The following is a 14,241-nucleotide window of genomic DNA, read 5'->3' as shown; positions in this document are numbered from 1 at the left end:
TCACGAGTTCAAGAGTAGCCTGAAGAAGAGTGACACCCCCGTCTCTACTAAAAATGAAAACCTGAAGGAAGAGGATTGCTTGAGCCCAAAAGTTTGAGGTTGCTGTGAGCTATGATGCCATGAGACTCTACCAAGGGTGACAAAGTAAGACTCTGTCTCAAAAAAAGAAAATGAAACAAGATACACGTAGATACATAACCAGCATTGTTCTTAAGGAAATGTCTACTGGTGCTAGTTTGGCACAAGTTTCCGGGTACTCGTCTGAAAGAGCAGCTTCCCAGGGACCAATTCTCGCTTTCCCATGACAGTCTTTTTCAGTGTAAGTAGAATGGGACAGTGAGCCAGCATGATGGCATACCCATGCTGCTTAGTGGCACACACCTGCCATTCTAGCTACTCAGGAGGCTGGGGTAGGGAGATTGCTTGAGCCCAAGAGTTCAAGGCTGCAGTGAGCTATAATCATGTCACTGCACTCCAGCCTGGGTGACAGAGCAAGATTTTGTTTCCAAAAAACAAACAAAAAATCCTGGGTCATTTTACCATGCAGCCTGACTGAGAAACCTTGGACCAGAGGATCATAATGAGCCCTGCTTAACAACTTGTGCTAATATGCCAATGGCCATGGTTCTGGTGGTGAGATTTAGCTTAGGGTCAGTTAGATCTGGGTTTACTCCACACTAATTAGAAAAGTACCTATCGACATGCAGACCAAACCCCCAAATGTTTTTATTTTTTTATTTTAATTTTTTTTAGAGACAGAGTCTCACTTTGTCACCCTTGGTAGTGTGCCATGGCGTCACAGCTCACAGCAACCTCCAGCTCTTGGGCTTAGGCAATTCTCTTGCCTCAGCCCCCTGAGTAGCTGGGACTACAGGTGCCTACCACAATGCCCGGCTATTTTTTTGTTGCAGCTTGGCCAGCGCCAAGTTTGAACCCACCACCCTCAGTATACGGGGCTGGCGCCCTACTCACTGAGCCATAGGCGCTGCCTCCACACGTTTTTAAAAAGCTGTGCAGCTGACTGTATTGGTAGCCCTGGTTGAAGATCACTGATTAAAGCACATTGCATGGTGCCTGACACACAGTAGGTGATTTATAAGGATATATGCTATTCCTCAGTAAGACACAGATTCACTGAAAATCAACTCATTCCCTCAACTAGCATGCTCCTCACTCACTCTTTGTGTTAGCTGAAGCCCACGGGATTAACCACCAAGGCTAGAATTCTGTCTGAGATGGGCTGTGAGGATGAGCTTAGTGGGGCTGGAGGTTCTTTCAATGCCATTTAGATCACAATTCAGCCTCTCAACTGCCAGCCAGGCCTGCTTCCCTCTGCAACCTGAGTTTCCAGAATGTCTGAAGGACTCTCACTAGACCTGCGGAAGGTTCCTGCAGCCTCCAGTCAACAATCCTGGAGCTCAAACTCCTAAATTCTAGTGGCACCTCTTAACACTTTTAAGTGGCTATGGGCCCTTAACAATAGTCAGTCTCTCTCTAGACTGAAGGTCCTTATAATGTTTAATTTCTATATCAAATTGGCTGGGCCACACAGATGTGTGGTCAAATGCTATTCTGGATGCTTCTCTGGTGGTGTTTATGGATGCTAATTATATTCACATCAATAGACTTTGAGTAAAACAGATTGCTCTCCACAATGTGGGTGGGACTCCGCATTTAATTGGTTGAAGATTTGACTGGAACAAAAGACGGGCCTGCCCTGAGCAAGGGGGATTCCGCAGCAGATAGTGGTGAACTTGAACTGCTATACTTGCTCTTCCTGGGCTCTCCAGCTATGTCCCTGCCCCATTTTCCCTTGCAGATTTTGGACTTGCTAGCTTCCATAACTGCCTGAGCCAATTTCTGAAATTAAATTTCTCTTATTATGCACATGCACACACACCATTGGTTCTGCTTCTCTGGAGAACTATGTCTAACACTGTCCTCAAATATAAAATATGTGTGTGTGTATTATGGAATGTTGGCTGAACATTCTATAATAGGTGAACATTTTCAAAGTGTGATATAAGGAATGATCATAGAAGCTTCTCAAACAGAAAAAAAGTCTTGTGATTGTATCTAATACATGCGAGAAAAGTTTAGGTTAAATAAAGTTGAAGTTAAGGCAGGACTTTTCAGATCCTTTAAACCTTCAATATGTTCATGTAAACTGTGACTCTGGGTGCACACTGTCCATAACACACCTGCATTTATTTGATTATACAATTATTTTGCTGTGTGAAGATTCTTGATTTCTTAAACTGGGGTCCATAGATCTTTTCCTCCAAAGAGTCTATGGGGGAACAATTCAGAGGGCCAACCCAAGAACTTAAGATAGCAGAATACTACTCGTTTTCATTGCCTTCCAATTCAAGGACCAATAACCCATAGCCTATGGGTCAAATCCCTCCCCACTGCCTGTTTTTATTTTTTTAAAAAAGAATTGTATTGTTTTACTGGAACACAATCATGCCCCTTTGTTTATATTTTGTCTGTGGCTATTTCTTGCTGTAATGGCAGGAATGAGTACTTGTGACAAAGACTGTAAGTTGGAGAACATGAAAAGTCAAAAACACTTACTATCTGGCTATTCACAATATGATAATGTGATTCACACTAAGAAATATATAGCTTGATCTTCATCCTGGTTCCTGGCACAGGGATCCTAAAATCCTTATAGTTTCGTCACCAGTAGGGGCAACAAGAACAAACTTTGTTCTAATATTTGATCTTTGACCCCAGTTTTAGACACCGAGCTCCTAACCCTTGGAATTTCTGGAGTGATAGATGCATCTTCTGCTCTAATGATGTAACTATTGTGTGTTCCTGGATGGGGACTGTCCAGTAGAAAGACCAAACCATGATTAGAGCTTGGAACTTTCTCCCAGGAAGGAGAAAGGGGTGAAAGACTAAATTAATAAAACGAATCACACCTATACAATGAAGCCTCTCTAAAAATTCCTCAACCAGCTCCATCCATGTAAACATAAATTATATATAAAATCAGTACTTTGTACCCCATAAATCCATTAATGTATACAGTTATGATTTAAGAAAAAAAATTTAAGAAAGAAAAATTCCTGAACCAGAAAGGTTTTGGACTGGTGAACAAAAACATACCCAGTGCACCCCAACTCCATGGGAACAGATGCTCCTACTTTAGGGTCCCTCCAAAGCCCACCCTATATACTATGTATCTCTTCATCTGACTACTTATTTTGTCCTTTAAAATGTCCTTTATAATAAATTTGCAATAGTAAGCAAACTATTTTCATGGGTTCTGTGAGTTGCTGTAGCAATTTACTGAACACAGGGGTGTTGTGCAAACCTCTGATTTGTAGCTAAGTTAAATGAAGTTTTGGGTAGCCTGATAGCTGGGGATGAATCTTTAACCCACAGAATCTGAAGCTATCTCCACGTAGGCAATGTCAGAATTGAGTTACATTGCAGGACACCCAGCTGGTTTCAGAAAATCGGTCAGTGTAGAAAGAAAATATACAGCTGGTCATAGAAGTCTTGAAGGCTAAGAACACAGTATTAGAAAAAATAGTTTGGTTTTTTCCACTAAGCGTACAGAAATAATTTATCGATTCCTGCTCTAATTGAAGGTTAACATTTTCTTCAGTTATGAATGTAGGAGACTATAGTAGTATTAATAGTGCTCGTGACTTTGTCACCAAAAGAAATCACAGATATTTAAATACCACAACATAATCGTAGCCAATATCTTGAAATAACATTTACACTCTTCACTGCTTTGCAATTATGGTCGTCATTAGGCCTATTGCCAGATTCTTTTATTCCATGTGTTAATAAGGATGCACATACATTACTATTTCTCTTTTTTTTTTTAAAGTAACTGTATTTTAATGCAATTAGCTTTCTTTGTAATCCTACACATTTTAGTTTATGCATTTAAAAACACTTTTCTGACAATTCCATAGGCAGGCTGCCAAAAGGATGGGTTGTACAGACAATACCTAAGAATGCTGATCCGGGAGACTGGTTTCCTAGGGTTGCACGTGGTAATGGCATTTGCCTTGAGTGTGTCTGCATTTCCCCAAGTTCTAGGGAGGCAGATAAGAGAGGTGCAGAACCTGAAATAGGATCCATGACTGGAAATTTCATTAGGAAGGGGGGCAAGCTTCTTTCTCATGGCATCAATGTCATGACCATGACCTCACTGTCCCTCACAGCATTCTGGGCAGTCATGGGGAATGTGCTTTTTTGGATGAGAAAATGGGTTGCCCAGGCTCCTTTTGGCCCTTGGTCGTTTCTGTTCAACATGAGCTCTGGCCACAGCACTGTACAGGACACTCTTCAGGTTTGGATTTTTAGATAAGAGGCCATAGGACCATTTGCTGATTTTCTCTCTGTACTTCTTTTCAATAAATGGGAGGACATGAGACTCTTCTGAGCCTGGTTTCCACAACTGCAAAGTAGATATGTATTACCTGGTCTGTTGACAATGAAACATGAAAACATATATGCACACACAAATATGCACATGCATATACATACGTGCACATATACATATAGCCATATGCATACGTAGTGTACACATGGATATACACATAGACATACACATGACACTTACAGTTCTGAAGCTCAAAAGAGATCATGGACCTGATAAGCTTTGACAAAACTCAGAAGGAATTAACTATTAGGAAAAGAGTATTATAGACATCCATTTATTTATTCAACATAGTTTATTGAGTACTCAACATATGTCAGACCTGGGTCTAGGGTGGTAGAGATACAGTACTGAATAAGAAAAGCCAAGTCTCTGGACTCATGGAATTTACTCTTTAGAGGTGGAAAGACAAGCAAAGAACCCTCAGCAAATACTCAAGATAATGTCAGAGAGAGAAAAATTCTATGAAGACAATATCTCAGGGAGCCTTGATTGAGGGGGGTGGGCTACTTTAACTTGGGTGGTTGAAGACCTCTTGGTGGAGGTGACATTTAAGCAGAGAGGTGAGGGACCAAGGAGCCAGCCATGGGGAGATATGCAGAAAGTGTGTTCCTGGCAGAGGGAACAGCTGGTGCAAAATCCGAAGGTGGAAATGAGATAATCACGTTCAAGGACAAATGTGATGTCATTCCTTTTTTCTTGTTTGCAGTGCAGTTGCATCTGCTCTGTAGTTGGCAGGGAACTCAGGTAGGATATGAGCATAGACAGCTATGCTGAGGCTGGTCCTGGGGTTAAGTGCCATAGGGTATTGAACACAGGAGAAAGAAGTGATGCAGTTCCTTTATTTTCTGGAAAAGCTTGGACTCTAGGTAGACCAAAATGAAGCAAGAATCCATGGTGGCTATTCAGTTTAGGGTGGGAAGAGAAAGCTGGGGATGAGGAGCTCACATTTATTAGGCACCAGCTGTATTCAGTGGCAGGCAGATATGACTTCATTTAATTAACAGTCCACATCAGCCCTGGGATGAGATACCATTAACTCTACTGGAATTTGGAAACAAATTGGCTGAGCACCTTGGTCAGCGTTATACCACTAACATCAAGTGCCCTTCCATTAGGACAGCTATGTCCCCTGAATACACAGTCAAGTGGGACCTTACAGGCAATTCCCATTGGGTGCCAGCACTACCCAGGGAATAAGGCACCTGCCCCTCTTTTGGCACCTGCCTCTCTTTTGCCACCTTACTCCAGCAAAGCAGCACTCTTATGTGAAATGATATATATCTGTATTATTCATCTACTTCATTGCATCTCCACGGCCATGCTGCAAATTTTCATGTGGACAAACACAACAGCCTCCTACCTGCTGCCACCCTGCACCCTGCCCCTCCACACCCACATTCACTGCAGCCTGGGAGAACCCGCAGAGGTGTGTTCATGTAGTGCTCAAACCACTGTCTACAGGGTGCAATTCCAGCTCCTTCTAAGGCCAAGGAGATCCTCTTGCCTCTCTCCTCTCACTGATGGTCTTGCAGCTCAGGGAACTCCCACCTGACCCCTCTTCCCTGGGCCCTCAGACACATTCTTCCCGCTGTATCAGTTGCCTTCCTCACGCTCTTCACTTGTCTCACTCTAACTTTTCCCTCGAGTGGTGACTGAAGTACACTGTCAGGAGACATTTGCTGACCACACCAGGACATGACCACACGCCCCCAAAACACCCTGTATCCAAAGCACTCTGTCAGTTCCAAAAAGTGGGGGACCGTTTCTGTCTTTCCAGGCTCCAGAAGAGTTCAAACATTATTTGCCTAGCTGAATTGAACTGAGACCTCCTAAAAAGCATGACATGAGAGCAAGACCTGAGTGTTTACCTCCCAGCCTTGTATTCTATCCTCAAATTGAGTAAGAAGAGCCATGTCCTTCTACTGAATTTTCACAGGTGACAAACTTCGGGCCAACCTTCCTTTGCTTAATTAAGAAATCTTGGTCCCAGTCCTACCTTCCCATTGCCAAGTTTCAGGGGACTGAAGAGGATTTCATTCTTGGAGCATACTGCAGCATCTCCCTGGCTCCTGCTCTGTCTCCTCTGCCTCCCACAATACTTATTCCCCCTTCCTCCCCTCTGACCCCCACTCCCACCCCACAACCATCTTTTCCTGTTAGCGTTTTCCCTCTGTTCCTCCATGAGAAAGATCCCATTTCTAAGGCTCATGCATTTCTAGGGCTGCTTGGCACAGGGCTACCTTCTCCCTGAGATGTCTGCCAGACCAGCTCAGGCACCGAGGCAGGAGCCACCAGCCCTCCCTTTCTTCTGCACTATTTGTGGAGAGCTCTGCTCACCTAAAGCTTCCAAAGTAGAGTTGTGCAGTGACCTCTACTTAACAGACTGTACTCTTGATGGGCCAACCTAACTATTACATGCCAGCTACCTGGCCCAAAGACTGCTAGGGTGCTCAGAGGCTGTGAGGTCGTACTGTGGGGTCCCCAACAGAGTTCACATAGAGGAATACTGGTAGGAAGAAGGCAAGGGGGGCAGGAGGAAGCCTGGAAAGGAGAGAGTAAAGGAAGGAAGCCCAGGGGAGCCCAGGCAGAGAGGAGACAGGAGGGCAATGGCTGGGGAGGGGACCCTAGGATGGGAAACACAACCTGCTTGAAAATCTCAACTAATATCTGCTCCATTGTTCCTAAATATCTGCTCACGACCTTTCCCACTTAGGCATTATTATAAATTCCCGTTTTTCAGAGGAGGAAATGAAAACTCAGAAAAGTGAAAAAGACTAATCCTTCTTCAATTCTGCAACATACAGTCCAGTGTCAGGGTACAAAGCAGGGTCTGTCTGATTCCAATCCTGCTCTTTTACAATTATTTGCTCCTGCATTTATCTTAACAGGAAACACACACATGATGGAAAGACCAGCACAGTTAAGTGAACGAATGTGATTTACTCTTTGCCCTTTGTTCTGTATGTTGCTGGCAGGGACCCCAGTGCTGGGTGGAAGGGGCTCTTGGAGGTCTCCCTTCTCAGCAGTGCAGGTCAGAGCAGCCACCAGGCTGCTGTGTCTAGAAACTTCTTAATAAATCCCTGACACACTCCCGTTGTCGCTACTTTGTCCTGGGTTGGGCTATGGGGAAGGCATTGGCAACACATTACCTGGGATTCAAAAGTACTCTGAAAACACAGAGAAATACACACATGTGGGAGACGATCAGTGCTGTTGCTACACACTTAGTTCTGTGAAATAAGAGCTGGGGCATTGCTGACGTCATCTTTTATACACCAGTTCCTTACAGCAGTAGGAAAATATGGTTACAGGATGATAGGCTTAGTAAGAGTGGGACTGGAACCTCAAACTTTTGATTTCTATTCATTTGATTCAAACATTTATCAAGCATCTACTATTCCAGGCAGACACTGTTTTAGGCACTAAGTGTACAGATGGGGCCTCTTTCTTCAGGAGTCTAGAGTCAGGGGAGTAGATGTTGAACAGGCAAGAGGCAAAGTGAAGAATTACAAGCTGCCATGAAGAAAGAGTAAAGATGCTGCAAGAAGATCCATTTTGCCTCTGATCAGAGGAGCAGGGAGGATCTCTCTAAGGAAGTGACCGGAGGCAGATTCCAGGTGAAGGAGTATAGGATGACATTGCCAGCAATTCAGAGGTAAACATACCTTGTGTTCTAAGTTATACCTGAAAAATAAGGACATCAGGAAAATTCCAGATTTACTTTGGTTCAATAATAACAACCACTTATTTATACCCATCATGTGTCATTCAGTAGCTATCTGAGGTGACATAGCCAGAAAAGGGCAATGTGATATTTGAACTCAGATGTGTCTCCCGGTGATGCTCTATAGATAATGTCTTTACATTCTCTTTTGAGATGAGTGTCCCATAGGGACAAAGAAAGGGAAAGCAATTGCAGCCGAGGTATGGAGAATTTCCCATAGTGCTTTAATGAACATGTTATCAAGGAAAATAAAGTTTGAGATGTATTCACTAGGCTCAGATTAGGCACTTGGGATGTTGCTATGGCTTACATGTGGTTTGTCCTGGAAAAAAACCCATGTTGAAATTTAAATGCCAATGTGGTAGTATTGGGAGGCATTGCCTTGAGCAGGTGGTTAGATCTTTAAGATAGATTAATGTCTTTCTCAAAAGACCAGAATGGGTTACTTTTTATGAGAGTGAGCTATTATAAAGTGAGGTTGCCTGTCCTGTTTTCCTTGCTTTGCATGTACTTGTTGGCCCTTCCACTTTTCCACTAGGCTATGAAGCAGCATGAAGCCCTCACCAAATGTAGCTGCCTGACCTTGGACTTCCCAGCCTCTAGAACTATAAATTACAATAAACTTCCTTCTTTATGAATTGTCCAGTCTCAGGTCTTCTGGTTACATCAACAGAAAATTGGTATCAAGAAGTGAAGTGTTTCTATACAAATACCTGAAAATGTGGAAACTGAGTAATGGGTAGTGGCTGGAAGAATTTGGAGGAGTAGGCTAGAAAAGGCCTGTATTTCCATGAAGTGACATTCAGGGAGATTCTGATGAGGGCTCAGAAGATGGTGAAGACTAGACGCCTAGGGAAGGTCTGGAATTTCTTAGACATTGGTTAAGTAGTCATGACTAGAATGCTGGTAGAAATGCAGACATTCTCAGGTGGAAATGAGGAATATCTTACTGGGAACTGGAGTAAAGGTCATCCTTGCTATACAGCAACAGAGAACTTAACTGCATTGCGTCCATGTCCTAGGGTTTTGTGGAAGGCTGAATGTTAAGAGCAATGGAATGGCATATCTGGCAGAAGGAACTTCTAAGCAGCAAATCACTTGAGTTGCTCTGTGTTCACTTCTAACCACTTACAGTGAGCTGTCAGAGAAAAAAGTAGAGTGAAGAGATTTGGACAATTTGCATTCTGGTCATATAGTAGAGAATGAAAGAGCATTCTCAGGAGACAAAGCCAAGGATATAGCCTAGAGACCACTGCCTAGAGACCATTCACTCAGGAAACTCATGTAGCTAGAAGGGCCCTAGGTGTTAGTCATCAAGACAATGGGTAAAAGGGCCCCGAAAGCATTTCTGAGATCTTCAAGGCTGCCTCTCCCACAATAGGTTCAAAGGCCTAAAGAGGCAGAATGATTTTGGGAATTGGGCTAGGGGCACCCTCTACTGGCTGACTGCCGAGGGTTACTTCAAGACTCTGCTCCCAAACATTGAGGACAGTGCCTCTGGGTCACCCTAACCATGGTCCTGTGTGTAGTTCCATTTACCACTCCAGAATGAGCAGGTGGCAGACCACCAGCAAGCAGCGTCCACCTGATGCTGATTCAGCAGGTGTGCAGAATACAAGAGCCGTGGAGGTGTGGCTTCCTCTACCTAAATTTCAAAGGATGTGACAGGAAAGCCTGTGGGCCATGGGGGAGAAACCTGCCATGGGAGCAAAACTGCAAAGAGTCTCCAAGGGAGCAATGCTCAGTGAAAATTTGAGACCAGGATCACCATCGAGACCCCAGAATGGTAGAGCCACCAGCACCATGCAAACCCTGCCCAGGAGAGCCACAAGCAGCAGCATGAAACTCCAACCTGAGAGAATAACCCCATGGCCTGCACCCAGAAATCATTCACCACCCCAGTGTATCCAGGAAGCAGAGTGTGGAGTGAAAGACTTTAAGATTTAATGTCTGCCCTGCTGGGTTTCAGATTTGTTTTAGGCCAGATCGATCTATTTTTGAAATAGATAGCTTGTTTTTTATTTTACAGGCTTACAGCTGTAAGACTTTGCCTTGAGCAAAAGGCAATGGAATAGCATATCTGGCGAAGAGATATGCAGAGATCTCTCAGATGAGACTTTGGACTTTGACCTCTTGAGTTGATGTTAGAATGAACTAAGACTTTTGGGACTACCTGAAGGGAATGATTACATTTTGCAAGTGAGAAGAATGTGAGTTTTTGGAGTCCAAGGGTGGAATGCTGTGGTTTAGATACGGGTTGTCTCTGCCATCAGAAATTTAGTTGCCAATATGGCAAGATGGCAGTTAAAATTTAATTACCAATATGGCCATGTTGGGAGGCAGTGCCTTTAGGTTATTAAGATGGGTGAATGTCTTTCTCTGGAAACTTGGTTGGTTCTCGTGGGGATCAACCTCAGGAATGGATTAGTTCCCAGGGGAGCAGGTCATGATAAAGCAAGTTTGCCTTCCTGTTTGCTCCCTTTGCATGCTCTCACTTGTCCTCCTGCTTTTCTGCCACACTGTGATACAGCTTAAGGCCTTCACTAGATGTCACCAGCTGACCTTGAACTTGCCAGCCTCCAGGACCATGAGCCAAAATAAATCTCTTTTCTTTAGAATGATCCAATCTCTTGGACTCTTATTATAGTGACACAAAACAAAGCAAGATAGGTGTTTGGATTTAAAAAAATGCTTTTGATACAATAACCTGATCTTTTCCCTCTATCATGAAAATGGAAACATTTCCCCATGTAATTAAAAATGTTATGGAATCATTTTCCATAGCCACATACATAGACTGGCCAAGTGTCACACATCTAAATGAGATGACTTCAAGGGACGATGGAAGTGCAATGAAGGCATGTTAAGGGGTGTAGGTATAACACCAGAGGCAGTGGTTGGACTCAAAGCCAAGCTGGCCATGCTGGCCCTAAAGACATTCAAGTTTAATTTATTTAAATATTTGACAATCTAGTAATTTTACTCAGAGTTATGTCCCCTCCAAATTTAAAAATAGATATTTAAACAAAACTCGTACACAACTGTTCATAGAATCTCTATTCACACTAGCCAAAAAATAAAAACATCCAAATATCCACGAATGAATGAATGCAGAAATAAAATGTGGTCTATCCACATGATGGAATATAATTCACCCATAAAAGGAAGTACTGATATATATTACAGTGTGGATAACCTTAAAATCATTATGTTGAATGTAAGAGCCAGACAGAAACTATGCATAGTTACTGTGTATGATTCCATCTTTATCAAATATCTGGGACAGATAAATCTAGGGAGACAGAAAACTTATCAGTGGTTACTAAGGCCTGAGGGAAAATGGGATGGGAATCATTGCTCAATGAATACAGGGTTTCTGTTCAAGGCAATGAAAATGTTTTAGAACTACACAGAGGTGACAGTTGTACAATACTGTATACTAAATACTATTAAAATTACACTTTAGAATGGTTAGTTTTGTGTTACTAAAATTTTGCCTGAATTTTTAAAAGTTGACAAGTCACATTTCTGGTTTAGACTCCCTCGCTGCCAACTTGTGAGCTTTAAAAGACATAACTTTGTTAGACATCTCCTTCTCATTGGACATATAAGTTGTAGCCCACTTTTTATATCATAAAGATTGCAGTAATAAATATTTTGACAAATGATATATTTTCACATTTTGTGTTATTTCTTTAGGATAGATTCTAGCCGATGACCTTCTCAGGTTGTGGAAGAAGCATGGATGTTCTTATGACCAAGTTACTGTCTAATAAAACTGGAATGAATCAGTCTCCCACAACTGCTACCTGAGAGGTCTCCATCATTTCATCCTCACCAGCTTTTCCATGTCACTCTTCTTATAAATTGCTTGCATGATACAGTACATGAGGCATCTCAGTTTTTCCTTTGCTCTTTAAAAAATCATTTCTCAGTATCAACTTCCTTTAGCAAGTTCTTCCCTGTGAATGTGAGCTGCTCTGTAGTTTTCGGACTGCCTGTTCTCTCCTGACTCCATAAGTCACCCCCATTGCCTTTGCGTGTGCTGAGCCTGTCATTTCAAATGTCCTTTCTTCCCCGCTCCTCTGAGTGATTAGTACCTACACATTATATTCATCAAGGCTGAGGCTGCCACACTTCTTTCCAGCTCTCCAACTCTCTAGCACTGTACTGTTTCCACTTCTCAACTCCCAAAGCCCTTTGTCCCTTCCACTTACATGGGGCAGCACATTGTAGGGGAGGTTTTTTTTTCCTTACGTATCTCTTTTTGTTCTCAAGATTTTGAAATCCTTTGGTACAGGACAAATATAACAGGAGTATTAGGACTAAAAGAACTGGAACATATTTACAAAACTCTAAGTTGACCTGAACCTACTACCATAGTCCCTGACCCACTCTTCCACCTGATTTATCTGTATGGATGTTCCCAGGCTCTCAAAGGCACAGAGATGCAGTTAGAATGCTGAAGAGCCATTCACAATAGAAGAGGGGCATTATTTGTACTGATGGACATCAAGGACTTGTACATGGGACGTGGTTACACTACTTGTGATGTAAGTGTAAAAGCAGATGTTTGAAAGGGCAGAGCTATGCCTGGTGTTCAAGAAACTGAAGTAGATTTCAAAGTGATTCTGAAAGAGGAAATGTCAACTGTGCCAAAAAGACATGGAATGTGAGAGGTGTGCTAACATCATGGTTATGTGGAGAATATATGGCTGGGTCCTCTTTCAACAAGAATATCCACCAAGAAGACTGGAGAGAGAGAAAGAGAGAGAGAGAGAGTTCTGAGCATCATTTTATGGAGTGCTAATTAAAAATGCTTAGATTCTAATGGTGAGCACTTCCATGCATCACCATTTATACAATCAGTAACTTAGGTACGAAGTTGTCTATGGTTGCTGTAACAAATTTTCAAAAATTCAGTGGCCTAAGAAAAAATAAATTAATTTTCCCAGAATTCTGGAGTCCAGAACTCTTAAGTCAGTATCACTGAGCTGGGGTGCCTTCCCTGCCCTCCCTCCCGGAGCTCTAGAGCAAAGCCTTCATTGTTTCTTCCAGGTTCCAGTGGTTGCTGACACTCTTTGGTTTGTGGCTGGGCCACCTCCAGCCTCTGCATTGTTTTCCTATGGCACTTTTCTCTTCTGTGTATCAAATTCCTCTATGTCTCCCCATTATAAGGATACACGTGATTACATCTGAAGATCACCAGAATCATCTGAGACAATTTTTGCATCTTTAGATCCTAACTTCATCACATCTGCAAAGTCCTTAAGATAACATTCACAGGTTCCAGGGATCAGGATATGGATCTTAAAGGGGGCCATTGTTCAGCCAACTGCAAATACAAAAATAGGAGACATCCTCAGTTTGCTATAAAGCTCTAAGACAAATAATGCATTTTAATTGTATCTCCTTGTTATATTACTGACTTCCTGAAGGTGAGAATGTGAAGGCAAGTCTCTTATCCAATCTGTGACTGCATCACTGGTTTCAAGCAGAAAACCCCCAACTCCAAGTAGTGAAGAGTCCCAGTGGCAAGATTCTATTCTCTACCTCTTTTATAGACTCTTCTTTGCTTGTTCAGAAGGAGTTCAGTTTCCACATTTGTAGAAAGATAGTTTTGTATAATAGACTTAAATTCATTCAGCTAATGTGGAAGTCAGTCCCAAAGTTCATCCTTGAAAGTTAGATAATGTACTTTCATAGAAAATCTAAAATATTGGTAAGGAGGAGGAAATTCATAATATATACTCATTTCTGATACAGAATGCCTGCTTAGTATTTCAACTAGTCACTAAGTTAAGAATGTTAAAGTAATTTGTGCCATCATGGCATCCTCAAGGTCTAGCCAAGCGCTAAACAGAGCAAAAGGAGATGGGACAAAAGTGGAAGATAGAGGCCATTCCAGACAGAAACTCTTAATAGGGCTTGGTAAATGTGTTGTGCTTTATCCCAAGGACAATGGAAAGCATTGGTATGTCTTGTTTAGAGCTGGGGTAGGGAGGGGTGAGACAGGTCCCTACCTGCATTCTCTCATGGTTACTCCATTGCCAGCTGGAGATTCAAATGGTTGAATCAAGAATGGCTGGGGGAGACTACAGTC

General features: G+C 42.5%; 1 protein-coding gene across 1 annotated transcript in view; it reads right to left on the bottom strand.

The window, feature by feature from the left end:
- Positions 1 to 14,241, bottom strand: part of KCNQ3 (potassium voltage-gated channel subfamily Q member 3) — a 299,483-nt gene that overhangs the window by 121,923 nt on the left and 163,319 nt on the right. The window lies entirely within an intron of this gene.

The sequence above is a fragment of the Otolemur garnettii genome, unplaced genomic scaffold (assembly GCF_000181295.1).
Source record: "Otolemur garnettii isolate 467f Iridium unplaced genomic scaffold, OtoGar3 scaffold00062, whole genome shotgun sequence".
Classification (NCBI taxonomy): domain Eukaryota; kingdom Metazoa; phylum Chordata; class Mammalia; order Primates; family Galagidae; genus Otolemur; species Otolemur garnettii.
The sequence above is the reverse complement of the archived record's forward strand: the minus strand, read 5'-3'. Positions and strand labels throughout refer to the sequence as shown.